This window comes from Triticum urartu, chromosome 3A, assembly GCF_056163025.1.
Source record: "Triticum urartu cultivar PI428250 chromosome 3A, HENAU_Tu73, whole genome shotgun sequence".
Classification (NCBI taxonomy): Eukaryota; Viridiplantae; Streptophyta; class Magnoliopsida; order Poales; family Poaceae; genus Triticum; species Triticum urartu.
The window spans coordinates 373,303,953-373,321,071 of NC_141875.1; the positions used below are offsets into that span (position 1 = coordinate 373,303,953).

Genomic DNA, 17,119 nt, shown 5'->3' on the forward strand with positions numbered 1-17,119 from the left:
GTGAGGATCCTGAAGGAAGTACGACAACTTCATCATGATAACTTGAAACAGAGGAATGAAGGCATCAACGTAATGTATTGACCTCTTCGACAAGAGCAACCAACACCGAGAAGACCCGTTAGAATTTCGTAACCAAATCCCTCCCCCTTACTCCCGCTCCTAAATCTCGGGACGAGATTTCTTGTAGTGGAGGAGAATTGTGGCGCACGGATAATTAAGCTACAGTAATCCTCTGTTAAGGATGACGTGTCATCACATTGTTGTTGCTAATCCTCGCTTGATCCAAATCTTAATTCAATTCAAATTCAAATTAAAGTCCAAAATTCAAGTTTCTCAAACATGCAAAATAAAATGTTCAAAGTGTGGCAAATATTCCATAACTAACTATGGTGGTGACCCAACACTTTTGTAAAGTGTTTAAATGCCCTTTGTGAATAAAACAGTGGCTAAAGGCAATTATATAAATGCTTTTTAATTTATAAAAACTCTAAACTTATTTATTTTGTGCCAAGTTATTTTGTGGTAGTGGCATAAATACTAATACTAACTTATAAAGTACTTTTGTATTTTAACTAAACTAAAATATTGTGGAAATTAAATAAAATGGTGAAAAGAAAATAAATAAAAACAAACCAAAACACAAACATAAAATAAAATAAAAAGGAAATCTCCCCCGGGCCACTTGGCCCAGTCGGCCGAAGCAACTCCTAGAGGAGGCGTGGACAACACCGATGGCCGCCACGGCACCGGCCATCGCCGTGGCGACCATCCGGCGACTACCCCGGCGACCTCGGCGCCTATAAGACCTACCTCATCCCTCCCTCGCGCCACCGAACCCTAATCCCTTTTCCCTCGCGCTCCCTCTCCCTCTGCCACTCGCGCCCGATGCCGCTGCTGTCGCCGCGTCATCGTCGTCGCCGCGCACCGGTGCCCCCCAAGCTTCACGTCAACGTCCAGGAGGTCCGCCGCGGCTGGCTTTGTCCGTCCCGAGGACCAGATCGAGCCAGGACGCCCTCGAACCGTCGCCACGAACTGTCTTCTCCGCCATGGTCGTCACCGTCTCTCCGCTCGATTCGCCGCCTACGAGCCTCCCCCGAGCCCGCTGCCCTCCCCTACAGATTCGCCGTGAGCTCCTCCTCTGAATCCCCCTCATCCCGGTCTTGATCCGTTGCCGTAGTCTCCTGTACGAACCGGCGGCCGCCATGGCCGAAGCTCAGCATACGCGTACGCGCCCCTGCTTGGCTCTGCGCTCGTGCTGCTCCTGTGTGCTCCTTCTGCGGGCCGCGCCCCGAGCCCGCCCGCGACCGCTGATGCTGCTCCTACTGCTGTGTGTCTGCTGCCCTGCGCCTCGCCCGCGCGTGTGCCCGCCGCGGCCTAGCAGCGCCCGACCGTGCTGCTGCTGCTGCCGGTTACTGCTTCTGCTGTAGCGCTGCCGCTGCTGCCTGTAACTGCTGATGCTGCTTGCTGCCCGCTAGTCGCTGATGCTCTGCTGCACTGCCGCTGCCGCGTTGAGCTGCTGCTGCTGCTCAACCACGTTGAGCTCACGCGAGGCCATGGCAAACACAACCCGATGGTTGGCTATGTCCCTGCTATGTATGGCCGGCCCTGTGTAATTAGCGTATGTGTGTGTTTTGTGTGTGTGAGGCCGGCCCCATGTTCAATTAGTTTAGGGTTAATTACTAGTTAGATTAGCTACTAACCTATGGCAGGTGGACCCCCCTCCTCTAAATATCTACTTAAAAAGAATGCTAAAATATGTGTGAATGACACCTGGGGCCCACTGGTCCCATAGACCAGTCAAACTGGGATAACCCAGTTGATGACATACGGGTCCCATGTAATTAACAGTCTAAATAAATCCCTAAATGCAACCACTATCGCTGCTTACTGTACTTGTAGTTATTGTAGCTACTAGCTAGCTTTTGTATTTCTACAATGAGTAACCCCCTAGACAGCCCTTAAACTGCGGTTAAACATTTGTTAGCATGAGTGAAAAAAATATGAGTAGAATGCATAGATGACAAACTCCATTTTATCCCACTGGACCAAATACTTTTGATGCATGGATTAATTCCTACGAAAATCATAAAGTTCAATGTCCTGGTAATAGAAAACCGAAAAACAGTTTTATTTTCATAGCTACTTTAGTGCTCTTGATGTTCAAGCAAATGAACTCTAATATGGATGTAATTGGTACTAACATGTAGATAACAGAAAAGTATTGAAAATTGATATAAGGAACTAACTCATAGGATGTACAGAACAATAGTTGTAGTCTTTTGAAAACAACCAAGTAATATTAAAAAAACTATCGAATTCTCAGACTTAGCAAAATTTCAGGGATTTCTAAAATATCATTTAAATCTTTGAAAAACCGTAGAAAATAATCCGTAGCTCGGATGAAAAAACTTTGTACATGAAAGTTGCTCAGATCGATGAGACGAATCCGGTTACGCAGCATGTTCGTCCGCCACGCATCCCTAGCATTGCGAACACACAACTTTTCCCCTCTAGTCCATCTGTCCGAAAACGCGAAACACCGGGGATACTTTCCCGGATGTTCCCCACCTTCGTCGGTATCACCTATCCCTGCGTTAGGTCACCCCTAGCACAACGTATTTCCGCGTCTTGCTTTGTGTTACATTTGATTGCTCTGTTATTTATTGTGTTTCCCCTTCGTTACTTCTTTTCGGTAGACCTTGAGACCGATGTCGGTACCCCCTGTGATCGACTACATCGACATCGAAACCTTCTTGCCAGAGCAACCAGGCAAGCCCTCCCCCCTTGATCACCAGATATCGCCTACTCTTTCTCTCTACTACTCGCATTAGAATAGTGTAGCATGTTACTGCTTTTCGTTAATCCTATCCTGATGCATAGCATGTCCTTGCTACTACTGTTGTTACTTTTACCTGCAATCCTAATGCTTAGTATAGGATGCTAGTTTATCATCAGTGGCCCTACATTCTTGTCCGTCTTCCATGCTATACTATCGGGTCGTGATCACTCGGGAGGTGATCACGGGTATATACTATATTGTAATGCCCTCGATGCGGCTATATCTCCCACGTGTCGAAGCACGACTTAGAGGCATAACCGCATTGAAAGCAATGTCGCAAGTGAGTTAATCTTCACACAACCCATGTAATACATAAGGGAAAGAGATACATAGTTGGCTTACAATCGCCACTTCACACAATTACATGAATAAAGCATTACAACATCCAAGTACAATCAAGGTCCGACTACGGAACCAAAATAAAAGATGAACCCCAAATGCGACACGGTCCCCGATCGACCCCAACTGGGCTCCACTACTTATCAACTAGAACGAAACAATACAAAGGACAAGATCTTCATCGAGCTCCTCCTGAGCTTGGTTGCGTCATCTGCACGGACTCATCGGCACCTGCAAGCTGGTTTTGGAAGTATCTGTGAGCCACGGGGACTCAGCAATCTCGCACCCTCGCTATCAAGACTATTTAAGCTTATGGGTAAGGTAAAGGTAAGAGGTGGAGCTGCAGCAAGCGACTAGCATATATGGTGGCTAACATACGCAAATGAGAGCGAGAAGAGAAGGCAAAGCACAGTCGATAAAAGTATGATCAAGAAGTGATCCTAAAACAACCTACGTCAAGCATAACTCCAACACCGTGTTCACTTCCCGGACTCCGCCGGAAAGAGACCATCACGGTAACACACGCGGTTGATGTATTTTAATTAAGGTCAACTTCAGGTTTTCTACAACCGGACGTTAACAAATTCCCATCTGCCCATAACCGCGGGCACGGCTTTCGAAAGTTCAAATCCCTGCAGGGGTGTCCCAACTTAGCCCATGACAAGCTCTCACGGTCAACGAAGGAATAGACCTCCTCCCGAGACATTCCGATTAGACTCGGTATCCCGGTTCTATAAGACATTTCGACAGGGTAAAACTAAACCAGCAACACCACACGAATGTGCCGACAAATCCCGATAGGAGCTGCACATATCTCTTTCTCAGGGCACACCGGATTGTCTAAACTTCTGGTAGGCCAGCCCAGAGTTGCCCCTGGTGGCCACCGGCGGCTGACAAGTTGGACCAACACTCAGAGGAGCAATGGCCCGGGGGGTAAAATAATGATGACCCTCAGGAGCGCGACTCCCAAGGGAAAAGAAAAGGCTAGGTGGCAAATGGTAAAACCAATGTTGGGCATTGCTGGAAGAGTTTTACTCAAGGCGAACTGTCAAGGGGTTCCCATTATTACCCAACCGCGTAAGGAACGCAAAATCCGGGAACATAACACCGATATGACGGAAACTAGGGCGGCAAGAGTGGAACAAAACACCAGGCATAAGGCCGAGCCTTCCACCCTTTACCAAGTATATAGATGCATTAATTAAATAAGATATATTGTGATATCCCGACAAGTAACCAATGTTCCAACAAGGAACGAACTCCATGTTCCAACAAGGAACAAACTTCAATCTTCACCTGCAACTAACAACGCTATAAGAGGGGCTGAGCAAAGCGGTAACATAGCCAAACAACGGTTTGCTAGGACAAGGTGGGTTAGAGGCTTGGTTCAACAATATGGGTGGCATGATAAGAAAGTGGTAGGTATCGCAGCATAGGCATAGCAAAAGAGCGAGCATCTAGCAAGCAAAGATAGAAGTGATTTCGAGGGTATGATCATCTTGCCTGAAATCCCGCAAGGAAGAAGAACGAGTCCATGAAGAAGACAAACGGACGTAGACGAACGGATCCTCACAACACGACGTTACCGGATCCAACCCAAAGAAGCAAACACCGGAAAGAAGCACACAACATAGTAAACAACCAACACATGAACATGGTATGATATGCGGGATGCGGTATGCGATGCATATGCATGATTTGCAAAGGAATGATTGAACCTGGCCTCAACTTGGAAATCCAAGTGTGCCACTGGATAGGTGAGATGAAATCGCTTGAAAATGATATAAAGATCACTGGAATCGGAGTTACGGTTTGGAAATGGCAAACGAATCAAATATGACACCGGTCTGCGATTAACAGCAAGTAGCCATCTAGATGCAATGAGATGAACAAGCTACAGCACCCAAACATGGCAACAAAATACATGGCAGGGATCCATTCAAGATGCTTAACAAAAGTCTAGCACTGAGCTACGGCCAATTCATCCATTAACAGGTTCAAACAAGCATGGCAAAAATGCATTTGGCAAACAGATTTCAGACTTAGTGAAATTAACATTTGTCTGGAATTTCAGATTAGATAGCACTCTTAGGAGCAACAAAACTACATGCTACAGGACCTGAACATGGCAAATCAAGGCATGGCATGGAGCTACTGAAAGAGCTTAACAAAAATCTCTTAGTGACCTTGAGCCAAAAGGGATCAGAAAATACAATTGCAAGCATGTGAACATGGCAAAAATATAATCAGTTCTCAGACTTAGTGAAAACTGGAGCATGCTGAAACAGATATCAAGTAGGCATGTTAACAAGCTCGATGCACTCACTACAGAGCAAGGCATGACAATCTAAGCATACATCCATCAAGAATACACATTATACAAGCTAGACATGGCAAGAACAATAACATAGCAAATGAGCGGACTCCGGTGAGGTACGGACTCCGGCGAGGCAGGCTTGAACTCCGGCGATCACCGGAGTGGCAAAGGAGCAGCGGGTCCGGCGGGGCTTGGCTCCCCGGGTCCGGATCTGTCCAAGACGGCGGCGCTCGGGCCCCGTGGTCGAGCAGCGGCGAGAGGCGGAGCTGCAACGAGGGCAGGCCGCGGCGCTCCGGCGAGCGTGAAGCAACTCCGGCGAGGTAGGGAGCCCGTGGCGCGGGCGGGGCGCTACGCGGGTTGCAGCGCTCCGGCGAGCGGCCGGGCAAGGCGCGAAGGCGGCGGGATGCGGTGGCCGGCGACGAGCAACTCCGGCGAAGACGGCGGAGTCCGACGATGCTCCGGCGGCGGAGTCCGCGGCTGATGGCGGCGCGAAAGGAACGAGCGACTCGGGCGCGCGGCGGCGGGGAACGGGCCGGGCGGGCCCGCGGTGGGCTGCGCAGGCCGCGGCGGAGAGGAGAGAGAGGCGCGGCTGAGGTGGCGTAGTGTGATTGGCTGTGGCGGCGGGGAAGGCGACGTGACGAGCTCTGGTTGGCCGGAGTGAGCTGGAGGCTGGACGCGTCCGACGGGCGCGGACATGTCCGGCGGCGGAGTGGGAAGAAGCTAGGGTTTGATCTGCGCGAGATTTCGGAGGGGATCACATATTTATAGGTAGAGGGAGCTAGGAGAGTCCAAATGAGGTGCGGTTTTCGGCCACGCGATCGTGATCGAACGACCGAGATGATGGAACAGGTTTAGGTGGGTTTTGGGCCACTTTGGAAGGGTGTTGGGCTGCAACACACACGAGGCCTTCTCGGTCCCTCGGTTAACCATTGGAGCATCAAACGAAGTCCAAAAGATACGAAACTTGGCAGGCGGTCTACCGGTAGTAAACCAAGGCCGCTTGGCAAGTCTCGGTCCAATCCGGAAATGTTTAACACCCGCACATGAAAAGAAGGTAGAAATGACCCTCAGAGGAGATAGGAGCGCCGGAATGCAAAACGGGCAACGGGGAAAATGCTCGGATGCATGAGACGAACACGTATGCAAATGAAATGCACATGATGACATGATATGCAATGCATGAAACGCAAGCAATGACAAGGAAACAACAGCAAATAACTAGAGGACACCTGGCACATCGGTCTCGGGGCGTTACAACACTCCACCACTACGAGAGGTTCTCGTCCCGAGATGTAGAATGGCACCGGAGGGAAAACAGGAGAGAAAGAGAAGAGGTAAAACTAAGTTGCTTCTTTGACGAACGAGTGAGACCAGAGAACCTTGAAAAGGTTGCGCAAAATGAAAGAAAGAAAGCAACGAAGAAGAACAAAGTTGAAAGCATTCCGTTAGGAAAGAGGAACAAGGAAGAACAAATTCGGACAACACTCTGTTTGAAAAGAAAAGGAATTGAATAAGAACTTGATAAGGTGATAGAACTTGATAAGGTGATAGAACTTGAAAAGAGGGCACGGCACTCCGGTTAAATGGACAATCATGAAAAGAACATGATCTTGACAAAACAAGAAGATGGTTGAAGAGAACAACGACACAATGCCTCCGAAACGAAAGAATAGAAGTTGTATCGACGGAACAAAAGAACGGAGAAGAAAACAACATCTTCTACCTAACAAGCATCTTAAAGAGAAGGGTCACACGGAGTTGTTGGAACAATCCACACCGAAAAGATAGGCTTGAAGTGGGCTTATGAAAAACATCTCAAAACCAAGAGGTGAAAATCTGCCACTAACAGAAACGATATATTGGATTGATATGAACAAGAAGACGAGAGCTTATTTCACCAGGGGAATAGATGAAGAACTTGGGTCAATTATAAGCACCATAGATAGCAACAATCCTTAGGGAAAGATTTAGGTGAAATATAACCCAAGGTAACTCCAACGACGAGATTGATGGATTTAAAATACCTCATTCTTAATAACATGTGAATCATGAAACATGAACTCAAATTATCAAGAATGGCATAATACCACCTCCAAAGATACAGTAGAAAAAAATTGCACTCCGGATTGCAAGATGAAGAATGCGTGAACTCCTCTGAAAAGAATCTCAATGAACACTTCGAGAAGAAATTTAATCCTTGATGAACCATCATGTAGCACCTTGATGAAGAACTCCGGTAAACAAAAGAATGGTCAAACAAAAGGAAAGAGAAGTCGAAAACACAAGTTGAATCCTTGTAATGATTTAGATGAATCTCCGTGGTGAAATAATTGAGAGAACTTGGAACTCCGAGAAAAGGATAGATAAAGCATCTCGAACCGAGAATTTGATGAGCCTCCGGAATAAAGAATTAATCACTTGGGTGAATCAAGAATAAGAATTATGTTATGCTCATCCTTCACCAATTAAATTGATGACAATCAATGACATTGGCATACTACTTATTCTCGTAGAAAGAATTAAGATAGATATAGAGCAACTTGGGAAAATCTTCAACGAACCACCGATAGAATTTGAAAAAACCCGAAAGAATTGATATGATAACCAAGGAAGAGGTCTTGAACGAACCACCGTAAGAATTGAAAACGAACGAAGTAAAGGGGTGAATCACCGGTAAGAATTAGCAAATGAACGGAGATACAAGAGAGAGTTTAGATACAAGAGAACGAAGAGATCATGAACTGATTAGAGAATATTTGATTGATGCACCGGTGAAATTTGGGGAGCTGAAAGCTGAGAATGAACAAGTCTTTTGAAATGATGGGCTCCGGATAATCGAACTGAAAATACCCTTGAATATATCCTGATGGGTGAAAAAAAATTCTCACAATCGAAAATAATTATGAGAGGATGGCAACAAGCTAGCACCATGAATCTTGAAGAGAATGGAGCAAGATTAAAGAGAAACTCTTCTTCGGTCTTCAAAATCTGAGAATTACGATGAGAAACACCAACAATAATTGTAGAGGCACTCTGGAATAAAGAATGGAAAAGGTTGAGCCAACGATGCCAATAATTCGAAAGATCTTGGAGAAAAACATATGACTGATGATGAATCATTCTTATGTTAAACTTGGAAAAGAATTTGATAATATCTCCGGACAAATAAGAAGAGTCAGGTAAGATCCTGGGAAAAGACCTGTGGGTTAGGGCCCACTCAAAAGAAACACCGTAGAACGATTTGAAGGAGAGATTGCACCGGTTGAATTAAATGGCTTGAATAAGATAGGACCTCAAAATAGCTTGAACGGTTGCAAAGTGAAAACACAAATCTTCGAAATATCTTCAGCACTCCGGAACAAATGAATAGCGAGAGGTGAATGATTAAGAATTGCACCGGTATGAGAGAGCATTGACATGAGGAAAGGGTATCATCAACAAAGCTTGACTTGAAACCACCGGAGAAGAAAAAGAACGAAGAATGATGAACTTGATGCTCCGTTAGTATCTTCATGAGAATCACCGGGTAAGAACATTGAAGGGAAAGGAATGGAGAGGCTTCACATGAATAGGATGGACACTTGATTACGAAATCTGAGTCCTTGAATAAAAAGGGTGGGAGGGTGGGGAAAAAAACAAAGGCAACTTGGAGACGGATGAAACAAACACCGTTGAGAAGAAGTGATAATTGATCTTGCGGAAGTTGAAATGGTCGGATCCACTAGAAGAGAAGCACACCGGTTGAAAAAGGATTGACATGACAAACTTGATTATTAAGAAGGATTGGTATTCACATCGGAACATGAGAACACCAATCGAGGAAGGTATGGAATCAACACTTGACATCGAAGCAACTCAAATACCACAACTCAAAACAAAAACAAAGGATTGGCTTGCAGAATAAGCCGGAACAAACATATGATAGAGATTTCGTCCGAAGTTTTCGTGGTGGGGCCTACACGGGCTCGATCGTACAGCACCATCATGTACAAGGCAGTGCACATGACATACGAAGCGTCCCCGAGTCGACATAGCCAAGGACTCTTTAAGACACAACGAGACCACCGTAAAACCGACCGTGAATAGGCGGACCACTAGACGTCGAACCCCAATTTCAAATCATACATTTGTCGAAAAGATATCCTAAGAACTACTTGAATTCCCACTTATAAACTCCCGAAATTTTTCCGGTTATGCAATCAGGTGTTGGGGATACAGGGGAAGCATAACATCTCACCCAAACTAGCAAATCCTACATCCAACTGTATCCATCCTTCAACACATAACCAAGAAACCCTCGGAAATCATCTACCTCAACCTTCGAAAAGCATCCGTTATACAAGTTATGGCAATACTCCCGAACTCCCGCCCCAGTACTGGGTGGCGTCGAGGTTATCTCACCAATGAACTGCATAAAGGAGATTTCCGATGTCGGCGTACTAAACTCAGGTATTCCAGAATTGCAACGATAAAATTGTGACGACAACACCTCGGAGCTCAACTCCCCGGGACACTTCCACAAAACCCCTAACAAGAGGCACCAAGACAATGTTCTCGTCGAAAAACCATCGGAACGATTCCAAGATACCCGCGTGATCCTAAAAAATTTAGTGAAATTTGAGAAGAGAAGAGTCAAAACTCTACGTCAAGATGCCTTACCAGAGCGATGAAGGGACTAGGGAGTAAAAAGAATTCCTAAACTCTCCGATATATAATTCCTAAATGACTCAAAACATTTTTCTAGACATAACTCGGCTGCTAAAAACGATCAAGCAATGGGGCTCCTAAGGTCGGGGAAGGCTCTGATACCAACTTGTAACGCCCTCGATGCGGCTATATCTCCCACGTGTCGAAGCACGACTTAGAGGCATAACCGCATTGAAAGCAATGTCGCAAGTGAGGTAATCTTCACACAACCCATGTAATACATAAGGGAAAGAGATACATAGTTGGCTTACAATCGCCACTTCACACAATTACATGAATAAAGCATTACAACATCCAAGTACAATCAAGGTCCGACTACGGAACCAAAATAAAAGAAGAACCCCAAATGCGACAGGGTCCCCGATCGACCCCAACTGGGCTCCACTACTTATCAACTAGAACGAAACAATACAAAGGACAAGATCTTCATCGAGCTCCTCCTGAGCTTGGTTGCGTCATCTGCACGGACTCATCGGCACCTGCAAGCTGGTTTTGGAAGTATCTGTGAGCCACGGGGACTCAGCAATCTCGCACCCTCGCTATCAAGACTATTTAAGCTTATGGGTAAGGTAAAGGTAAGAGGTGGAGCTGCAGCAAGCGACTAGCATATATGGTGGCTAACATACGCAAATGAGAGCGAGAAGAGAAGGCAAAGCACAGTCGATAAAAGTATGATCAAGAAGTGATCCTAAAACAACCTACGTCAAGCATAACTCCAACACCGTGTTCACTTCCCGGACTCCGCCGGAAAGAGACCATCACGGTAACACACGCGGTTGATGTATTTTAATTAAGGTCAACTTCAGGTTTTCTACAACCGGACGTTAACAAATTCCCATCTGCCCATAACCGCGGGCACGGCTTTCGAAAGTTCAAATCCCTGCAGGGGTGTCCCAACTTAGCCCATGACAAGCTCTCACGGTCAACGAAGGAATAGACCTCCTCCCGAGACATTCCGATTAGACTCGGTATCCCGGTTCTACAAGACATTTCGACAGGGTAAAACTAAACCAGCAACACCACACGAATGTGCCGACAAATCCCGATAGGAGCTGCACATATCTCTTTCTCAGGGCACACCGGATTGTCTAAACTTCTGGTAGGCCAGCCCAGAGTTGCCCCTGGTGGCCACCGGCGGCTGACAAGTTGGACCAACACTCAGAGGAGCAATGGCCCGGGGGGTAAAATAATGATGACCCTCAGGAGCGCGACTCCCAAGGGAAAAGAAAAGGCTAGGTGGCAAATGGTAAAACCAATGTTGGGCATTGCTGGAAGAGTTTTACTCAAGGCGAACTGTCAAGGGGTTCCTGTAAGTGCATCTAGTGCCACCCCTAGTTGGTTTTGGAGTATTGACGACAAACCTAGTTGAGGGACTAATGTGTTTGTGAGAATTGCAGGATAACACAGGTAGAAGTCCCTCATTGATTCGGTTTTCCTACCAGAGATGACCCCTAAAAATGTATGAAGACATTGAAGTCAAAGGTGGTATATGAAGATATTCACATTGAAGACTATGACAAGAGAAGACACCACATGAAGCCTATGGAGCTCGAAGACTTAGATCTTTCGTAGTTCTCTTTCTTTTGTGTTGAGTCATAGGAACCACCGTACTGTTAAGTGGGGTCCAAGAGAACCAGTCAGAATGACTGTAGTGATGCCTTACCAAAACCTATGTCTTCGAGTGAAGACTATGAGAGCGAATCTTGTCCAGAGTCACACAAGTCAGCTTTGCTTGCAGCCCAAGTAAAGTTGTCGTGTGAGTTTGAAATCTGACCATTGGAACACGTGTCAGTTCCTTAGTGACCTAGGGTCATTTCGGACAAATCAGGTCGGGTTGCCAAGTGGCTATAAATAGCCCACCCCCTACAACCATAAACGGTTGGCTGCTCAGATTGAGAGTACGGCTTTTGTCGTTTGAGAGCAACCCACCTCGAAGCCTTTGAGAGAGAATTCCTTGCGAGGATAAATCCCTAACCACCCAGAGCCAAAGAGAATTAGGCATCACTTAAGTCTTCTTGTTTGTGTGATCTGAAGACTTATTACACTTGAGGACTGTGCATCCTCCAGCCGGTTAGGCGTCGCGTTCTGAGCATCCAAGAGACATTGTGGATTGCCGATGAACGAAGTCTGTGAAGGTTTGGGAGTCTACCTTGAAGACTTACCAGAGTGATTGGGCGAGGTCTGTGTGACCTTAGCTCAAGGGGAATACGGTGAGGACTGGGTGTCCTGAGCTGCGTGTTCAGGACTGGGTGTCCGGGACTGTGTGTCCTAAGGTTTAAATACCTAGCCGCCCTAACCAGATGTACGGTTGTCACAGCAACTGGAACTGGTCCAACAAATCATTGTCTTCAGCGAGTCACTGGTTCCATCTTCCCTTCCCTTTACTTACTGTTACTCCTTGTGAAGTCATTGTATGTTCGCACTATCTTTTGTCTTCACCGAGTGACTACATGTTCTGTGTGGCTTCACAATATCTTCCTACCTGATCCTTACTACATTGCTGCTATTAGTCATTGTGCTTTCACTATTGAATACTTGACTATGGCTTGCCTAGTGTAGTCTACCTTCCGCTGTAGGGTAATAGGTTTATTTCTATCGTTTGTCTTCATAACTTTCACGTTTTGAAGACTTTCTTAAAAATCGCCTATTCACCCCCCCCCTCTAGTCGATATAACGCACTTTCAATTGGTATCAGAGCAAGGTGCTTCCTTGTTCTGTGTGATTCGGTTTAACCACCTGGAGTTTGAGCTATGTCGACTGCAGTGATAATTAAAGTCTTCACTGCATGCCCCGTCTTCGATGGAACTGAATATCCCTACTGGAAGAATAAGATGCGCATGCATCTTGAAGCCATTGACGTCGACCTATGGTATGTCGTCGAGAACGGCGTTCCCAAGGCTGGAGAAGGTGTCACTGCTGCTGATGTCAAGAAATTCGTTCAACTGGACTCTACTGCCAAAAATATCATCTGTGGTCATCTGACCAAAGGACAGTATGGCCGTGTGAGTGCTTTGAAAACATCTAAGCTGGTCTGGGACTGGCTCTCCAAGGTCAATGAAGGCGTCTCAACCCAGAGAGATCAGAGAATCGGTGTCCTTCGCAACCTCTTCAACCGCTTCAAGCGAAATGACAATGAGAATGTCCAGCTCACATTTGACCGACTCACTGACATCACAAATGAGCTTCAAGCCCTCGGCGCTACTGAGATCACCAAACATGTAGTCGTCAAGACACTACTGAGATCACTTGATAGTTTGTTTGACACCCTAGCCCTGATGATTCAAGAACGTCCTGATTTCAAGATACTCGATCCGTCTGACATACTTGAGAGGCTCAACACACATGAGTTTCAGCTTTCTGAGAAAAGAGATATCTACGGTCCAAACTATGGGCGAACTCGTGCCTTGAAGGCAAAAGCTGTCTCCTCATATGAAGAAGAATCTGACAGCAGTTATGATGATCCTGAAGACATTGGAAGGGAACTTGCTATGCTTGTCAAGAAGTTCCAAAAATTCACCAAGAAGAAAGGCTTCAGAAAGTCTTCCCGATCAAGCTCAAGGAATGATGAAGCTTCTACTCATGACTACAAGAAGAAAACATGTCACAAGTGCAAGAAACTTGGCCACTTCATTTCTGAGTGTCCACAGTGGGACAATGAGAACAAAAAGAAGAAGAACAACAAGGAATATGACTTTGACGACAAGAAGAATAAGAAATAATCAAAGTCTTCTTCCAAGTCTTCCTCAAAGTCTTCATCACACAAGAAGAGCTCATCTGGCAAGGCACGTGCGTTTGTTGGCAAGGAAATGGATTCAGAGGAGGAGTCTGCTTCTGAAGAGGCGGAGGTGGAGTCTGAGGAGGAGTCTGATTCAGGCGTCGCAAGTCTGGCTACAGCATACGTTGCCAAGTCCATCTTCAACACTAAAGACAATGACTTCATCACCGACACCGATGCAAATGACAAGGACTACTCCGCTTCTACCTACTGCTTCATGGCACGCGGTGCCAAGGTAAACACACGCACTACTCACTATCAAACATCTAGTGACGATGACTCTGATTGTGGTTCAAAACCCAGCTACAAAACACTTGCTAAAATTGCAACTGAACAACAGAAAGCTATGGAACATATTCAAAAACTGTTAGACAGAAGCGATGATCTGTTAGGTGCTGAAATGACTCGATCTGAATCCTTAATTGAAGACATAAAAAATCTTCACGTTAAGTATCAAGAACTTGAAAGTCGTCATGAAACTCTCTCAACAACTCATGAAAAGCTTTCCTATGATTATCTTCAAAGGAAGCAAGATCTTGAGAAATTAAAAGCGGCTCATGAAGATCTTCAAAAGGAAAGCGAATCACTTCCCGCCAAACAGATCAGTTCCGCTCAGGAAGGATTTGAACCACCATGTCTTAAATGCATTGAGCGTGATAATGCTACTTCTGTTGCTGAATGTTCTACTGCTACTGCTATTGCAATATCTTCAACTGTTGATGTGGTAACTAACCCCTCTGCTGAGGATACCACCACTATTGCTGATGAGAATGCTAGGTTGAAGACATTGCTTGAAACAGGGATGTACAAAAGTCTTAAAGGGCATCAGACACTATGTGATGTCCTCAAAAAGTAGATTCTGAACCGAAACCCAAGGAAAGAGGGTGTTGGGTTCGTAAGGAAAATGAATGCTGATGGCTCTTACTGGAAACCTGAGCAGTACCCCAAAACCATATGGGTTGCTGCAAAGGAACCTTCAGCAGATCCATCCAATCTATCTGGTTTCACTTGTGCTAACCCCATTATCATTGATGAATCCTTTGATGCAAACTATATACTGTTTAAGAATCAGAATGGTGAAGTGTTTTCCAGGTACATTGGTACTAACTACAGGAATGGACCGCCTATGAAGAAGATCTGGGTTCCGAAAAAGTGTCTGGAGAATCTTCCTGTGAATGTCATCATGACACCTCACGTGAAGAAGACAAACCTCAGACCAAAGGCTTCATACGGTCCAAAGGCTTCATATAGACAGAGGACTCACCTGAGTCGCACTAATGCAAATGTTTTGCAGGGAAACCATACTCAGGCATATGAATATGAGAGCGGTTCGTCAAACCGTCATGTTCATAAGACCAAGAACTATTCTGCTTATTCTTATGAGTACTATTGTCCGCCTGCAAGACTATTTGCTAGGGCTCCAAAGCCAAAATTCTCAGATGCTGCACTTAGACTTATTGCTTCTAAGCCACCCTTGAAGATGTGGGTGGCTAAGAAAGCTTAACTCTCTTTTGCAGGGAAAGGTCTCCAGCAGAAAACCAAAATCATCCGACGCTATTGCTGGGGACCTTAAACATCTTGTAGGGCGCAAGATCAAATGCCCGAATGGTCTTACTATGTACTTCGTTCCTGAATCGCTTGCTACTCTTCCTATTAGTCCTAATCTGGATCTAAGCTTTCATAACCCATTGGTTCGTCAAATGTTTTTGCTTCACAATGCTCTTGGTGAAGCCTATCCCCCTAACTGCACTGTAGGGTACGACACCAGCGTCTTCAGAATGGATTATTGATAGTGGGTGTACAAATCACATGACTGGCAAAAGAAGCCTTCTTATGGACTCAACCTTACGTCCATCCGACAAGAGACACATCACATTTGCTGACACTGGTAAAAGTAAGGTATTGGGTCTAGGTAGAGTTGCAATCTCAAGGGATCAACACATGGATAAAGTCATGCTTGTTGAATCCCTTGGCTTCAACTTAATGTCTGTCTCAATGCTTTGCGATTTGAACATGATCGTAATATTTGGAAAATATCGTTGCCTTGTACTAATGGAATCTGACAAGTCTCTAGTATTTGAAGGGTATCGAAAAGATGATTTGTACGTGGTAGATTTCTCAGCAGGACCACAGCTTGCCGTATGTCTTCTAGTAAAAGCTTCAGAATGCTGGCTCTGGCATCGGAGGCTAGGGCATGCTGGCATGAGGAACCTCCACACCCTTGCAAAGAAGAAGCATGTCATAGGCATCGAGGGCGTCAAGTTCAAGAAAGATCACTTATGCGGTGCCTGTGAAGCAGGGAAGATGACGAGGGCCAAACATCCCTCGAAGACAATCATGACCACTACTCGACCCTTCGAACTGCTTCACATGGATCTTTTCGGTCCCACTCATTACTCAACTCTTACTACTACTGCTTGTCTCTATGGCTTTGTCATTGTTGATGATTATTCTAGATATACTTGGGTGCACATAATCCTTTACAAGACTGAAGTGCAGGATGTCTTCAGACGCTTCGCCAATCGAGCTATGAACAATTATGGCGCCAAGATAAAGCACATCCGAAGTGACAATGGCACTGAATTCAAGAACACTGGCCTTGATACATATCTTGATAGCCTGGGCATCACACATGAATTCTTGGCTCCGTACACGCCACAGCAGAATGGCGTCGTCGAACGCAAGAACAGAACACTCATTGATGGCCAGAACGATGCTAGATGAATACAAGACTCCAAGAAAATTCTGGCCTGAAGCCATTGATACTGCATGCCATACAATCAATCGTGTTTATCTTCACAAGCTTCTGAACAAGACATCTTATGAGCTCCTTACTGGCAAGAAGCCAAATGTCAGTTACTTCAGAGTATTTGGAGCCAGGTGCTGGATCAAGGACCCACATCACACCTCAAAGTTTGCACCAAAAGCACATGAGGGTTTTATGCTTGGATATGGAAAGGATTCGCACTCCTACAGAGTCTTCAATCTCTTTCATTATAAAGTGGTTGAAACAGTGGATGTGCGGTTCGATGAGACCAATGGTTCACAAAGAGAGCAACTGCCAAATGTGCTAGATGAAATTCCATCCAGTGAATCAATCAAGCTAATGGGAATTGGAGAAATTATACCTTCTGAAGCTCAT

General features: G+C 45.6%; 1 protein-coding gene across 2 annotated transcripts in view; it reads left to right on the forward strand.

The window, feature by feature from the left end:
* The first annotated feature begins 696 nt into the window (after nucleotides 1-696).
* The window catches only part of LOC147979748 (uncharacterized), a 44,228-nt gene continuing 27,805 nt past the window's right edge, over nucleotides 697-17,119 (forward strand). The window contains exons 1-2 of one of the 2 annotated variants that reach the window (XR_015618972.1): nucleotides 697-1,125; nucleotides 2,697-9,088. The gene's annotated coding sequence lies outside the window, so the exon portion shown is untranslated. Of the gene's footprint in view, nucleotides 1,126-2,696; nucleotides 9,089-17,119 lie in introns of those variants that run through there. The other variant, XM_087547146.1, reaches the window with a different exon arrangement.